Here is a 12,648-nt window from a genome sequence, read left to right on the forward strand (position 1 = left end):
GTAATACGTCCGCGACATGTGTACCCCAACCAGTTATCAATACCACACTGTAATACCATGCCTAGAAAGGTCAGATGGGTAAATTGTTCAAAATAGAGCTTCTTGTTTTCACATTGAGGGTTTGGATATGACAGTTCCAAATAGCTAAAAAATGCTTCCCATGTTTAAAAGTTAGCTTAGCTTCTTTAGCTTCACATAACATAAAGGTATGTACTTGATTCTTCCATTGCCCAAAAGATATGGGGCCTCAGGTTGGATCCTTCTGAAGAATACATTTTTCCCCACTAAGGTAACTTTCCATACAAATAATTTGTGTATTTCATTATTATTTATTGCATTTGTATCCCACATTTTCCCACCTATTTGCAGGCTCAATGTGGCTTACAGAGTTTTGTTTTGACATAGTCATACCAGGATATCAGATACAATTAGTAATGTGCAAAGATTAGGTAAGGGAAGAGAGAAGGAAGGTGTAGGGCAGGATAATATAGAAGGTGGACTTTAATAACTGGGTGGGTTGGAGAGGTAGTTTGTAAAGTTATGGGTTCTCTTTGCAGGCCTTGTTGAAGAGATGTGTCTTCAGAGATTTGTGAAAGTTAGTTATTTTGTCAATGGTTTTCAGGGCTGTAGGTAGTGCATTCCACAACTGCGTGCTCACGTAAGGGAAGGTGGTGGCGTGTGTCAGCTTGTATTTTAGTCCTTTACAGCTGGGGAAGTGCAGATTACGAAATTTGCGGGCTGATCTTATGGCGTTTCTGGGAGGCAGGTCCACAAGGTTTAACATGTAGATTGGAACGTCTGCGTGAGTGATCTTGTGTACAATCGTGCAGATCTTGTACGCAATGCGTTCCTTGAGTGGGAGCCAGTGAAGTTTCTCTCTTAGGGGTTTTGCATTTTCATATTTAGCTTTTCCAAATATGAGTCTGGCTGCGGTATTCTGGGCTGTTTGAAGTTTTTTGATAGTTTGTTCTTTGCAGCCTGCGTACAGTGCATTGCAGTAATCCAGATGACTTATTACCATTGACTGTACCAGGGAACGGAAGATGTATCTTGGGAAGAAAGGTTTTACTCTTTTGAGTTTCCACATGGAGTGGAACATCTTTTTCATTGTATTCTTCACGTGGGTATCGAGTGTGAGGTTTCAATCAATGGTAACTCCAAGAATTTTCAGATTTTGTGAGACGGGAAGAGAACAGTATGGGGTAGTTATGGTGGAGTAATTGTTTGTGTTGTGTTGAGAAGTGAGTACAAGACATTGTGTTTATTTCTGCGTTGAGTTTTAGCTGGAATGCATCCTACCAGGAGTGCATGATTTGGAGGCTTTGGTTGATTTCGTTGGTGATTTTGTTTAGATCATGTTTGAACGGGATGTAGATCGTGACATTGTCTGCGTATAGGTAGGGGTTGAGATTCTGATTGGCTAGAAGTCTGGCTAAAGGTATCATCATTAGGTTGAAGAGAGCTGCTGAGAGGGGGGATCCTTGGGGAACTCCGCATTCAGGTATCCATGGGGGTGATCTGTCTGTGTTCATTGTTATTTGGTATGATCTTGTGGTCAGGAATCCTTTGAACCATTTGAGAACTGTATTTCCTACTCCGAAGTATTCTAGTATGTGTAATAGTATACCATGATTAACCATATCGAAGGCGCTGGACATGTCGAATTGTAGGAGGAGTATGTTGTTGCCAGTTGCTATTGCTTATTTGAATGAGTTCATCGCGGACACTAGTACAGTTTCGGTGCTATGATTTGACCGAAATGCAGATTGAGACTCATGCAGGATTGAGTGTTTGTTTAGGTATTCATTGAGTTGTTTCGTCACTATTCCCTCCATGAGTTTGGTTATGAGCGGAATAGATGCTACTGGGCGATAATTGGTTAGGTCCATTGTACTTTTCTTAGCATCTTTTGGTAGTGGAGTGAGTAGGATATTTCCTTTATCCATGGGAAAGAGACCATTTTGAAGCCTGTGGTTTATATGCTTCATGAGGTCTTTTTTGAATTGTTTGGGGGGCGGATCTTATTAGGCTAGTAGGGCAAATGTCTAGTTTGCATTGTGACTTAGCGTATTTTCTGAGCCATTGTGAGATTTCATCAAACGATATCGTGTCAAAGTTGGTCCATGTTCGATCTGCTGGGCATTCCCCAGGTTTTGTGTCTAGACATTCAAGGATGCTTGTGTATTCGGTGATATTGGTAGGTATCATTCGTCGGAGCTTTATAATTTTTTCATTGAAGTAGTTCGCAAGATTGGTTGCGGATGGGATGTCTGTATTATTAGAGGTAACGGTGTAGTATTTAGGAGTTTGTTTACGAGCGAGAAGAGTTTGTGTGTATCCTTGTAGTTTGGTCCTATTATGGTTCTTTTCGTTTGTCTGATGGTGTATTTGTATTTTCTTTGTAGCTGTTTCCAGTCTTTGAGTGTGTGTTCGTCTTTTTTTCTTGCTCCATGCTCTTTCTAATCTTTTGGCCTGTATTTTTAGTTATTTCAATTCTTTATTAAACCATGGTATTGAGTTTTTTTTCTATGTGAGGTTCTGGTTTGAAGTGGAGCTATGTTGTCTAGTACTGTTCTGCATCTGTTGTCCCATTCTTGGAGAAATTGGGGCGAGTCTGTAGGTGTTGTCCATTCGTTGGTATAGAATTGTTGCCAGAAGTTACTTTTAGCTCCCAACACCCCTTTACATGCCAAAATCATGTTGTCAAAAGTACCCTGAATTTGAGATAACAATCCATTTAAATAAATGATAGTGAAGAAAAGGCTAGACGAATTTCATATTCCATATAAAAAGTTTATTTACAATTGTACTGGATACCTTTAATGAGGTATTCAGGAAGCATGTTCAGACAAAGCAGTCAGAATGCTTACTACTTCTTTGTTCCACCCTCCTTATATACTGTTTTATGAATAATCTTCTCCTGATATCACGTGCAGGCTGTATGCAGGCTGTACCATACCATAAATCCTTAATTTACAGCAGAACATATGCTACATCTGTTTCCCATTATTGCTCCATTTTCTTTTCTTAAAGACAGTCAGGCACCTTGCCCATACTTCAGCACATTCTTTCTCTCTCAAGACATGGGGGAGGTTGCATTAATCACTGTCAGCACTTCCTACTGCTGTGAACTTTTCAACTCTTTTCACTTTATATTTCTTACAATAGCTTCTCCCCAAAAGATCTGAATGTTAGGGCAGTCCCAAAATGCACGATACATTGTATGTCTGTTTTAAAACTGGCTTCTTTTAATGAGAACAAAAAGTCTAAACATTAGAGAGCAACAGTTTTGCTGTCTCTAGTCAGTCCATTGGCGTTTCATTTCCTTAGCCCTTTAGGTTTAAGAAGTTTAGGGATTATTTACTAACAGTACATTCTAAAGCTGTTAAGGTTTGTAATTTACCACAAGGCCTTTTGTGTAACATAGACCTGGTGGTAAAGGTATATTAATGGTGTTAGTACAGGGTAATTTATTTATTTATTAGGATTTATTTACCACCTTTTTGAAGGAATTCGCTCACGGCGGTGTACAGTAAGAATAGATCAAACATGAGCAATAGTCAATAACAGCAGTAAAAATATTCAAAAATAATACAAAGTATGGCATGGTATACTACTTACAATGTCAACACAATACGTAATAGAACATTATAATTGATAGTGAAAGGTAAAGCAAAGATGTAACATATAGATAGGTAAGAAAGTAGGAAGAGTTAGAAAGTAAGGTGATTGAGTTAAAGAAAGTTGCACATGAGGTCAGAGAAATGGTTAAATATTATCTCAGCTAGAGTAAGAGTGGATAAACATGTCCTGCTGCAGTATATGCAGCCCAAGTCACTCGTGTGTGTGAGTGAGACTAACGAGTTAGTTACTTCTTCCATTAAAGGCCTGGTTGAAGAGCCAAGCTTTCACCTGCTTCCTGAAGTAGAGATAGTCTTGTGTTAAGCCCAGCCTTTCAGGCAGTGCATTCCAGAGTGCTATTATGAAATGACTGCTCGTGATTAATTTTGTAATTTGTGAAAATAAAATATAGTATATATTTTCAAATCAAGATTTATAAATGTTTATGCATGTTGATATATATATGTTCACATATTAAGTGAGTCTTCATCTGCTTAAAAATATTTACTTTTGAGTGTATTTTTAGCCGACTTGCCAGCTTAAGTTTAAACTGCAAATTTTGCATTCCTAGAGTTAAATGAATGTTATCCAGTTATTTTGTTTAAATACACAATATGTTAACTTAAAACCAAATCTAAAACCAAAGAGCTGACCTAACATGAGTATATAAAGTTACCTGGATAGTGCTGAATATTATTATAATCCAATTATTTATCCCTACCTATGGAAGTTCCCCACCCCAACCCACTCACACACACATTGAGATGTATGGTCAAGTTAAGCTAGATCTTTAGCATAAGTTGCAAACTGGAAGGGCTGAGGAGTAGGGGGGATGAGGGGAGGTTAGGGAGGCTGTTGGGGGCATAGTGACTATACAGTTATGCAGTTCTGTGATAGTATATTGTTTATTGGGTTATAGTTGGTTGATTTCATTGTAGAAATGAAAAATAAGAGTTTAAACATTTTCTAATTTTTGTTTAGTTTTTTTGCATGTCTATCGCATTTACTGGTATTCTGTGTGGGGAGCATATTGAAGGGTCCCCATTTAACCAACACTGAATCACTTCATGTTGTATTATTTTTTTTCTCTGAGGACAAGCAGGCTGCTTGTTCTCACATGTGTGTTGATGTCCTTGTTGGTCCAGGAAACGGCAAATTTTCACCAGCAAAATTAAAAAGTTTTGCCAAAGTCTTCTGGTGCACGTGCGCGGACGACTTCCCACCCGTCACATTTTTTTTTTTGTTACATTTGTACCCCGCACTTTCCCACTCATGGCAGGCTCAATGCAGCTTACATGGGGCAGTGGGAGGGTTAAGTGACTTGCCCAGAGTCACATGGAGCAGCCTGTGCCTGAAGTGGGAATCAAACTCAGTTCCTCAGTTCCCCAGAACCAAAGTCCACCACCCTAACCACTAGGCCACTCCTCCACTCCATGAGCGTGCCTCCTCAGTTCTTTTTTGTCTGTGACGAGGTGACAGGATTTTTCTGCTCTCGTTCTTGACACAGGAACAGAGTCTGAAGACTATTTCCTTTCTTCTTTACTCTATTTTAAGTTTACTTTCTTTTCGACACGGCTGGGCTTTCTCCCTTTTTATGCCCTTCTCATGCCCTTCTCCACCTGCCTCGAGGTCTCCTGTTATGCAGACCACCCGGGACCGACCTTCGTTGGACCCGGCCCCGAGGAGATGTGAGGATTCCTCATTGGTACCGAGGAGTCTTGATGATGGGCGTTGAGCGAAGGCGAAGAAGCACCGTCATCGTTCTCCTTCGACATACGGTACCGGGAGCTCCGGGGCGTCGAGAGAGTCGGCACCTGAGAAGCGTCGGCACAGAGAGGATTGCTCCCCCTCGATACAGGAGGTGCCGATGCGTCTGTCTCCTAGCAGTCCGGTACCTGCTCCCGAGCATCCACGGATTCTGACACCGCCTGTTCCACCGACCCCCCCCAGTCCTCTCCGATGGCGGCTCTTGACGAGCGCATCCAGGGCTTGTTTCCAGAACTTCTGGAGGGACTGCTACGACAGGCAGCTTCTGTGTCGGGGGTGCTTGCGCCATCTGTACCTGCTGCTGCAGCGGTATCTGGCTCTTCACCTGTGGTGAGGTCCCGACAGCGATGCAGATTGTGGCATCCACGTCGGCTGCCACCCAGGTCGACTCCCCTTCGACGTTGGTGGAGGCAGCTTCGCTGCAGTCGGACCGGGCATTGGCCTCTCGACATTGCGATAGAGGGCATCATTCCTCGGCATTGAGGCAGGTCCAGTGTCGAAGCACCTTAACTCAGGTTTTATCAGACACTGAGCAGAAGCGTTCATGGGAGTCAGATGAGGATCCCAGGTACTTCTCTTCTGATGAGTCCTTTGGGATTCCCTCTGATCCTTTCCCTCCGCTAGAAAGTAGACTATCTCCACCAGAGAGTTTGTCCTTTTCCTCTACGGCTATTCCTTTCCCTGTGGAGGTTGAGGATGAGCCCAGGACTGAGATGCTGGAGGTCTTGGATTATTCTTCTCCACCTAAAGAGGCTGTAACAGTTCCTCTGCATAAGGTACTGAAGGAAGTCCTTACGCGAAACTGGTCAGCCCCTTTGTCTGGTGCCGTGGTCCCGAAAAAAGCTGAATCCCAGTATCGGATCCACGGTGAACCTGGGTTGATGAGGTCTCAGTTACCCCACAATTCCATGGTGGTGGATTCTGCCCTCAAGAGAGCTAGGAGTACTAGAGACTATGCTTCGGCGCCCCTAGACAGAGAAGCTAGGACTCCTAATTCTTTTGGAAGGACTCCTAATTCTTTTGGAAGGAAGACTTATCAGGCCACTATGCTCGTGGCCAAGATCCAGTCATACCAGCTCATCACGAGTGTACACTTGCGGGATTAGGAGGTGGGGCTAGCAGTTGGGAGGCGGGGCTAGTGCTGGGCAGACTTCTAGGGTCTGTGCCCTGAAAATGGCAGAAACAAATCAAGGTCAGGTATACAAAAAGAGTAGCACATATGAGTTTATATTGTTGGGCAGATTGAATGGACCGTCCAGGTCTTTTTCTGCCGTCATCTACTATGACTCAATACATCAACTTTCCATAAGTACATAAGTATTGTCATACTGGGAAAGACCAAAGGTCCATCGAGCCCAGCATCCTATTTCCAGCAGTGGCCAATCCAGGTCACAAATACCTGGCAAGATCCCAAAACAGTACAAAACATTTTATACTGCTTATCCCAGAAATAGTGGATTTTCCCCAAGTCCATTTAATAACGGACTATGGACTTTTCCTTTAGGAAGCCGTCCAAACCTTTTTAAAACTCCGCTAAGCTAACCACCTTTACCACATTCTCTGGCAATGAATTCCAGAGTTTAATTACACATTGAGTGAAGAAAACATAGTAACATAGTAGATGACGGCAGAAAAAGTCCTGCACGGTCCATCCAGTCTGCCCAACAAGACAAACTCATATGTGTATACCTTACCTTGATTTGTACCTGCCTTATTCAGGGCACAAGACTGTACAAGTCTGCCCAGCAGTACTTCCCGCCTCCCATCACCGGCTGTGGACAGACCGTATAAGTCTGCCCTCCGCTATCCTCGCCTCCCAACCACCAACCCCAAATTTTCTCCAATTCATTTTAAATTTACTACATTGTAGCTTCATCGCATGCCCCCTAGTCCTAGTATTTTTGGAAAGCGTGAACAGACGTTTCACATCTACCTGTTCAACTCCACTCATTATTTTATAGACCTCTATCATATCTCCCCTCAGCCACCTTTTCTCCAAGCTGAAGAGCCCTAGCCGCATTAGCCTTTCCTCATAGGGAAGTCGACCCATCCCCTTTATCATTTTCCTCGCCCTTCTCTGCAACTTTTACAATTCCACTATATCTTTTTTGAGATACGGCGACCAGAATTGAACACAATATTCGAGGTGCGGTCGCACCATGGAGCGATACAAAGGCATTATAACGTCCTCATTTTTGTTTTCCATTCCTTTCCTAATAATACCTAACATTCTATTTGCTTTTTTAGCCGCAGCAGCACACTGAGCAGAAGGTTTCAACATATCATCAACGACGACACCTAGATCCCTTTCTTGGTTCGTGACTCCTAATGTAGAACCTTGCATGACGTAGCTATAATTCGAGTTCCTCTTTCCCACATGCATTATTTTGCACTTGCTCACATTAAACGTCATCTGCCATTTAGACGCCCAGTCTCCCAGTCTCGTATGGTCCACTTATTTATAACCATTTAAATTTTTACAAGTGATAAAGCAACTTGTCGGAAATACAGAGAAAGTAATACATAGGAATTATTTCAGTCTGGTAATTCTTTTCTCTTCCTTAGACCACTAAATAGGGAGAGTGAAACAAGACAAAGAGATCAATTAAACAGTAAACAGAAAAAAAAAAAGTGGTATTAACCTGATTGTCCCCAGATATTAGTCGTCTAATTCATTATTCCACATTGATCATCAGGTTGGCTTCTTCAAGGCCAATATGGTGTATAGTCAAATCATTTCATTGAAAACATACTTATTGTCCAGTATTAGTTAAAAATAATACCTCTGATTACATTCTTTCTCTTTTAAAAACCAGAAGTTATTTAACACAATACATATACTTAAGTCTCTAATTCAAATCCCACTGATTAAAGTAATCCCAGTTTTCATAGGCTTCACTCCTTTTAAAGTAATAATTGAGGAAATATTTCTGAGGAACACTTTAGGAGTCATACCCAGAACTCTGGGAAAAACAATAATCTCGATATTAATCTATAATAAAATTCATTTTATTATTCAAAGTTTCTGGTCTATTATTTTCAAAATCATAACCACAAGGTACACACACAAAAAATGGCACATGTGAGTTTATCTTGTTGGGCAGACTGGATGGACCATGCAGGTCTTTTTTTGCTGTCATCTACTGTGTTACTATGTTACTTCTTGCTCGTGTAGAATCATTTATTACATCAATTTTTCACTCTCAAAGGGTTCAGTTAAATTGTCCATGTAACTCTCTAATAAAATTATATCTGAAACAAAATTATTTACTGCCACCGTTAGGTCCCGAAGCGCCTTCCAGATGATATTCAATGTAACCTCCACAGGAGCCAAAAACTCCAAGTTGATTTCTCTTAGGTGTTTAGGAGTGGTTCTGCTGTAAACGTCCTCCATTTCAGCATATGCCTTTAACCCACTCCTCCACTCCTTTGGACATGGTGGTTGAATAATTCGGGAGCGATGGAGTTGTTTTTTCCAGGTTCAAGATAGTTCATGCTCCTTCACCGGCGCTAATCAAAGGACTCGCCAACCCTTTCATCTGTGGGCAGTTTGTTGCGCAGCGGTCCTGCACTTGCTGCTCAGGGAACAAAACGCTGGCCATCGGCGGCTGACCGCCGGTTGTCCCCTTCCTTTCAGTTAAGGTAACTGTAATTGCAGAGAGGAAATTTACGTGAAGAATACGAAACTTCAGAGGGCAGCAGGGCCGTTGGGCATACGAATTTCAGGTCGCCATCTTACCACTCCCCCAGTTTGGGACACTCTTTGTCTGGTTTCTCCTCAGAGGCCTGTCTGATATGGGTATCCCTTCAGCATAGCCCTCTGAGTCATTGAAACACAGAAGACCCTCCACCACTACAAGGTGGTGTCCCTTCGGAGGGGTCATAAGGTCCACTTATAATTTTTCACAATCCTCCCGCGATTTAATGACTTTGAATAACTTTGTGTCATCATCAAATTTAATTACCTCACTAGTTACTCCCAATCTCTAGGTCATTTATAAATATGTTAAAAAGCAGCGGTCCCAGCACAGAGCCCTGGGGAACGCCTCTAATTACCCTTCTCCACTGAGAATACTGACCATTTAACCCTACTGTCTGTTTTCTATCTTTTAACCAGTTTTTAATCCACTGGCTCAGGAAGTCTATTCTAGGCATATGGAGATCCCTTTCTTGGTCGGTGACTCCTAATGTGGAACCTTGCATTACATAGCTATAGGTTCGGTTTCCTCTTTCCCACATGCATCACTTTGCACTTGCTCACATTAAACATCATCTGCTATTTAGATGACCAGTCTCCGTAGGTCCTCTTGTAATTTTTCACAATCCTCTCGTGATTTAGCAACTATGAATAACTTTGTGTTGTCAGTAAATGTAATTACCTCTCTAGTTACTCCCATCTCCAAATCATTTATAAATATGTTAAAAAGCAGTGGTCCCAGCACAGACCCCCCGAGGAACCCCACTTCTCCATTGAGAATACTGACTATTTAATCCTACTCTCTGTTTTCTATCTTTTAACCTGTTTTTAATCCACAATAGAGCACTACCTCCTATCCCATGACTCTCCAATTTCCTCTGGAGTCTTTCATGAGGTATTTTGTCAAACGCCTTCTGAAAATCCAGATACACCAATATCAACCGGCTCTCCTTTATCCACATGTTTGTTCACCCATTCAAAGAAGTGTAGTAGATTGGTGAGGCAAGATTTCCCTTCACTAAATCCATGTTGACTTTGTCTCATTAATCCATGCTTTTGAATATTCTCTGTAATTTTGTTTTTAATAATAGTCTCTACCATTTTGCCCGGCACTGACGTCAGACTCACCAGTCCATAATTTCCTGGATCTCCTCTGGAACCTTTTTTAAAAATTGGCGTTACATTGGCCAATCTTCCGGTACCACACTCGATTTTAAGGATAAATTACATATTTCTAACAATAGGCTCCGCAAGCTCATTTTTCAGTTCTATCAGTACTCTGGGATGAATACCATCCGGTCCAGAAGATTTAATACTCTTCAGTTTGTAGAACTGCCCCATTACATCCTCCAGGTTTACAGAGAATTCATTAAGTTTCTCCGACTCGTCAGCTTCGAAGACCATTTCCGTCACTGGTATCCCACCCAAATCTTCCTCGGTGAAGACCAAAGCAAAGAATTCATTTAATCTCTCCGCTACGGCTTTGTCTTCCCTGATCGCCCCTTTTACTCCTCAGTCATCTAGCAGTCCAATTGATTCTTTTGCCGGCTTCCTGCTTTTAATATACCTAAAAAAAAAAATTTCTATGTGTTTTTGCCTCCAACGCAATCTTTTTTTCGAAGTCCCTCTTAGCTTTCCTTATCAGCGCTTTGCATTTGACTTGACATTCCTTATGCCGTTTCTTATTATTTTCAGTCTGTTCCTTCTTCCATTTTCTGAAGGATTTTCTTTTAGCTGTAATAGCTTCCTTCACCTCACTATTTAACTGTCCCGTTCCGGGCCCTTACCTGGCGGTCCGCGGACGGGAGCGGGAGCCGGGGCACCCGTGGGACCCGGGAGGGCGAGGATAGTCTGCCGAGGGGATCGGGCACTGCCGCCGACTACCCCGATGCCGGCGATCCACAGACGCCAACGCCGGCCTCGAAGAAGGAGAACCGCCGGCCAAGATGGCGGCGCCGGCGTCTTCGTTCTCCTCGCTGGAGCGGGGCCGGCGAGGTAGCTCCGCCTACTTGCGCCGGATTGGCGCACCCCCCAGAGAGCCTCCGCCTGCTGGGCGGGAGAACCAATCCAGGCCCTAGGTCTGCTTGGGCGAAGGGGATTGGTTCCAGCGGGCACTAGCGAAGGAACGAGCGGGGGATTTAAACGGAGCCACGGAAGGGGTCCAGTGCTTCCGTTTCGTGTTTCAGAAGCTATTTCCTGTGAAGACTGTGTTTGTTCCTCGTGTCAGCTAGCCGTCCTGCTAGCTGTCTCCGGTGAAGACTGTGTTTGTTCCTCGTGTCAGCTAGCCGTCCTGCTAGCTGTCTCCGGTGAAGACTGTGTTTGTTCCTCGTGTCAGCTAGCCGTCCTGCTAGCTGTCTCCGGTGAAGACTGTATTTGTTCCTCGTGTCAGCTAGCCGTCCTGCTAGCTATTTCCTGTGAAGACTGTGTTTGTTCCTCGTGTCAGCTAGCCGTCCTGCTAGCTGTCTCCGGTGAAGACTGTGTTTGTTCCTCGTGTCAGCTAGCCGTCCTGCTAGCTATTTCCCTCAGACTGTGTTTGTTCCCAGTGCTTAGCTAGCCGCCCGGCTAAGCCACCTCCACCAAGGACTGTGTACTCACATCCAGTCAGGCCAGCCGTCACCCCGCGGTTCCAGCAGTCCTGCTGGCCGCCCGCAGCTGAGGGCTCAACCCTCGGTGAACGGCGGTCGCCGCGGGTGAAGATTCGGGGTGCTCGGCTGTTTCCTGGGGCCTTGTGGGGCTCGGGGAGACTCGAGAGCTCACCAACACCAGAGCGACATCAGAGCCGCGACATTAACCATGCCAGCTGTTGTTTGGTCTTCCGTCCTCCTTTTTTAATACACGGAATATATTTGGCCTGGGCTTCCAGGATGGTGTTTTTGAACAGCATCCACGCCTGATGTAAATTTTTGACCCTCACAGTCGCTCCTCTAAGTTTTCTTTTCACCATTCTTCTCATTTTATCATAATCTCCTTTTTTAAAGTTAAATGCTAATGTATTTGATTTCCTATGTATACTTATTTCAAAGCTAATATTAAATCTGATCATATTATGATCACTGTTATCAAGCGGCCCCAACACCATTACCTCCCGCACCAGATCATGCGCTCCACTAAGGACTAGGTCTAGAATTTTTCCTTCTCTTGTCGGTTCCTGTACCAGCTGCTCCATAAAGCTGTCCTTGATTTCATCAAAGAATTTTACCTCCGTAGCGTGTCCCAATGTTACATTTACCCAGTCAATATCAGGGTAATTGAAATCACCCATTATTATTGTGTTGCCCAGTTTGTTTGCGTCCCTAATTTCCTTTAACATTTCTGCATCTGTCTGTTCATCCTGGCCAGGTGGACGGTAGTACACTCCTATCATTATCCTTTTCTTCTTTACACATGGAATTTCAATCCACAGTGATTCCAAGAAGTGTTTTGTTTCCTGCAGAATTTTCAATCTATTTGATTCAAGGGTCTCCTTAATATACAATGCTACCCCTCCACCAATTTGATCCACCCTATCACTACGATATAATTTGTACCTCAGTATGACAGTGTCCCACTGGTTAGCCTCCTTT

General features: G+C 43.3%; 1 protein-coding gene across 1 annotated transcript in view; it reads left to right on the plus strand.

Moving 5' to 3' along the window:
- The window catches only part of PCM1 (pericentriolar material 1), an 866,960-nt gene that overhangs the window by 294,087 nt on the left and 560,225 nt on the right, over positions 1-12,648 (plus strand).

This window comes from Microcaecilia unicolor, chromosome 2, assembly GCF_901765095.1.
Source record: "Microcaecilia unicolor chromosome 2, aMicUni1.1, whole genome shotgun sequence".
NCBI lineage: Eukaryota > Metazoa > Chordata > Amphibia > Gymnophiona > Siphonopidae > Microcaecilia > Microcaecilia unicolor.